Below are 4,373 nucleotides of genomic sequence, written 5' to 3'. Positions count from 1 at the left end.
AGCTCTCGGCCTCATTGGCATCGAACAGATACTGCTGCGCCCGCTCGTTCCTCAGCAAGTTGGCTCGTCTATTATCAATGGCTTTCTTCAACTCCTGCCACGCTTTGTGCAGCTCGTTAATCAGCCGGCTGAACTCTCTCACGTCTTCGTGGGCCTCATCGATCAACTTCTGTCCATTGTTGCACACGGTGTTAACGCGCGGCTCGTGGTTCTCCACTTCAGTTTGCTGCGACTGGTTCTTCTCCTGCAACGTGTTCACCTGGGGCAGGTTGTTGCCGTATTCCGTGGAAGTTGCCAGGGACATTTTTTCGGCTATCCATAGAAGCTTGTCCTCGACATCCCGTCGGAACTGGAGGGCTTCCTTCTTCTTCTCCAGCAGTCGCTGTCTTCCGATGAGGGTCTGCTTGATGAGCTGGAAGCGCTCCTCCACTTTGCTCTTTTTTACCTTGATTTTGTTGATGTCCTTGTCGGGTGCGGCCGTTTCCAGATGTTTGGTTTGCTTCTCCAGCTCATCGACTTGACGCGCCTTGGCGGTCATTTGCGTTTCGATCATTTGCCGCTTTTGCATCAAAATATTCGCAGGGGCCAAATTCGACCCCATGTCGTCGCTTTCGATTTGTTTCTCGAGTTCGTTCATCTATGAGTCGCAGGTCTGATGAATCAGTACTTCGCGATTAGCGTCAAACAGTCGTTCACCCTTCTCCTTGGTGGTTTGTTCCAGAACATCGAACTAATCGGCCAGTTCCTCAATCTTGGGCGAGATTGCGGTTGCAAATTCAGGCTTCTCGTTGGCGTGTTCCCAGTTGGGATGCTCGACGTGCAGCACCTGTCTGGCGAGATGATTAACTACAGCCACTCTAGGCGCGTTCGAGTTCATCTCTTTTTCAACGCCATCGTAGCGGTGTTTCATGATTTCCACGTCCTGAACTTTCTTTAGTTTACTTTCAACGGTTGACTTCAGGTCTTCAAATTTCTTAACGTTGTCGTCCATTTTGGATGAAATGCTAGATAGCATCTCTCTGTTGTTGTGTTCCATTTTGTCCATTTTTTCGTCCATTTTCCTACTGTTGTCTTCCATTTTATCTTATATTTTATGAGCAGTGCAATCAAACTGAGGTTCTCCATTGCAGGGTCTTCCTTCTTTGATTTACTTCTTGTTTCCATCAAAATTCAACTTGGGTTCTGGTAAATCCCACTTCTGACACCAAATGTACCGTGGATGGCCGAGTATCAAACCCTTTCTTTAGCTTCCCACTTTTATTCAACTCGGTATCACCTTAACTACGGAACAGGAACAAACTAATTTTAAAATTACCGTCAACTTCACAAACAATAACAATAAAAGCTCGCTCTACCGACTCGCGGGTTTAACCTTCTTCTGCACTCCGTCGCTGCTGTCACTTTCCTTCCCTGTGTGGTTCTCGTCGTCGCTTATATAATTTCCTCCAGGTAGCCCAGATGGTTCTCGAAATCTCCAGAACAGGTGCGAAACTTCCCGCTTGTCAGTGTCAAATTTGACAGTAAACGGGGCGCAAATGAGGCTCCCATTTACTGAAATACCATCAATTTCGATCCCCCCATTCCAAACGTGAGTACCCCAGGCCATTTCCGTTACAATATATATATATAAACAATAAATAAATAAACGCAATGTGTTCACACAAAATAACTTTTATTGGCAACTTGCAACCGACTGTACCGACGATTATTTAAAAACTGGCCTCGTCTCTCTCGTTTCTCCTGTTCCGCTCGGCTATCCTATATGCTACGTTAACAGTTTTTGGAAATCGTGGTTCGGCTTATCAGCGGAATGGTAACACGGCCATCCTGCGAGGAAGCGTCCACGCGACTTCTTTGTTTACCATTACTGTTTGTTTACCTATAAAATATCAGGAAGCAGTATTTTGTTTATAAACAAGCTTATGTTTATTATTATTATCATTTGAATGGGATTGCCATTATAATTACTACAACAATTACTAGTGGGATTGTCACTCATCTTTGCAAACGGTGGGATTGTCACTAATCTTTGCAAACAGTAGGATTGCCACTAACTTTTGCAAACAGTGGAATTGCCACTAACTTTCGGAAACAGTGGGATTGCCACTAACTTTTGTAAACAGTGGGATTGCCACTAACTTTTGCAAACAGTAGGATTGCCACTAACTTTCGCAAACAGTGGGATTGCTACTAACCTTCGCAAACAGTGGGATTGCCACTAATCACAGCAAATATTAGTGGTATTGCCACAAATTAACATTTTAAGAATTTTTGGTTGGATTGCCACCATTCATTGAACATATGTGGATTGCCACTCATTTTTTTTTATTTCTGGGATGACCATGCGCTACTGCTGTCAGTGGTGGTCCTTCTATCGGCCACAATTCGTTTCGGTCTGCCTAATTTTTCCGAAAACCGGCAACAGCGCCTGAATGAAAAATTCAGACGTTTTCTGACGAATTGGCTGAAGTCGGCATAATTCTGAAAAGGCATCAATGATAACAAGGATTTGTGTACATCCATTTGATTTAACTAATGGGCCAGCATGATCAATATGCCATGTGTGTAATATACCGTCTGGTTTTCTTCCTTGTTGGGAAAATCCACTTCGAAGACCAGTATGCGATTTACTGCGAAAAAAATGCGTGCAGAAACTCCGAGAAGATTTATGTTGGCCGAATATAAAGCAGCACAGTGCACATTGCACAGTGCACTTACTGCAATGTGCACGCTTTACGCTTTATTTTCGGCCAACATAAATCTTCTCGGAGTTTCTGCACGCATTTTTTTCTACATCCTATATGAGACGATTCATCATGACACAGAGTCATAGTGAGCAATCGAGCAGCGACAGATACAAAATATTTCCGAGGATTGGTTTTGGCTACAACCATGTCCTTCTCAACACTTAGATCGGAGTCGAAATCTGGATTATCAAAAATGTGCTGACAGAAGTCATCACTGTGCTGGAACTCTCGGAGCGTACGTTTATGGGCGATTTTGTTTATGTTTATTGTCCTTAATGTGCACACTTAACTCTGTTACGTCGTCTATTGGATTTCGACTTAAATAGTCTACATGTTGCATTTTATGTCCAGGCCGGTATTCAATGAAAATTTCATAGTCTTGAAGTTTTACCCACCACCGCGCGACACGGGGGTGTAAGTTTTTCTTTAAGGCAGTTGCCCGCACTGAATTGCAGTCAGTATACACTATAAAATGTTTTCCGTATAAGTACACGCGAAAATGTTCCACTGCTTCAACGATAGAAAGAGTTTCCAATTCGTAAGATTGATAACGAGCTTCACAAGCGGTAGTACGACGGCTGTAATAAGCAACTGTTCGAAGAATTCAATTTTTTTTTTGAAAAAGCGCAGCTCCCAGTCCTGGCGAACTAGGATCGGTATGTAATTCGCATGGCAAGTCAGGGTTGTAAAGTTGTAAAATAGGAGAATCAGTTAACTTTTTAATCACTGATTGTCTTGCTGACTCTCACTTAGGTGTCCAATTGAACGCATGACCTTTCTTTAATAAAAAGTTAGTGGTGCAGTTATAGTTGTAGGAGCTATGGTGCGTGTTAACGCGTTCATTTTTCGGGTACTTGGGCGTACTGTCCCTTCGCTTAGTCTCACTCCTAAATATTCAGTCTCTTTTGCAAAATACGTATACTTCTCATTTGGTGAATTAACGAATTCAAATGGCATTTTGTTCCATTCATAAGGATTGGACAACAACGAGTATTTTCTGAATTCTACATGGCTGATATTGGAACTCCAACCCTGTACTTTTTTTTTAACTATTTTTACAAGTGGCTAATTGATAATGTCCCAAAACTTTATCGGGAACCACAACAAAGTTGTTTTTTTTTACAAACTTCTTTTTGGGTATTTCGCCTCAAAAATGTTTGTCTTTAAAAAAGACAGAATTTCCTCACGTCTTTTATTACAGATTGATAAATAGTGCTCCTATTTCGCAATAAGAACGAATTTGTTGTTAGTTGTTAATTATTAACCACCATTATTGAACTTTTAACAATATGTGTAAAGTCAACTTACTTTCAATACAATGACAATTTTTATCAACAAAATTTTGGAATGGCTATGGGGTCACCACTATCCCCATTTCTTAGTAATTTATTTATGGAAAATTTTCAATCAACTTTCATTAATAATCACAAATTTAAACCAATAATTTGGTGGCGTTATATTGATGACGTATTCTCCATTTACAGTCATGGCGAACAAAAACTTGATTTTTGAAATTTTTCACAAAATTTAAGCCTAGGATTAACAAGTTAGACACACCTAATGTAATTTACAAAATAGACTGTTTAAATTGTGATAACACATACATAGGTCAAACTGGACAATATC

Source organism: Dendroctonus ponderosae, unplaced genomic scaffold (genome assembly GCF_020466585.1).
Source record: "Dendroctonus ponderosae isolate FM_Combo_2020 unplaced genomic scaffold, Dpon_F_20191213v2 Dpon_F_20191213_9, whole genome shotgun sequence".
NCBI lineage: Eukaryota > Metazoa > Arthropoda > Insecta > Coleoptera > Curculionidae > Dendroctonus > Dendroctonus ponderosae.
Note: the sequence above shows the minus strand (reverse complement) of the source record.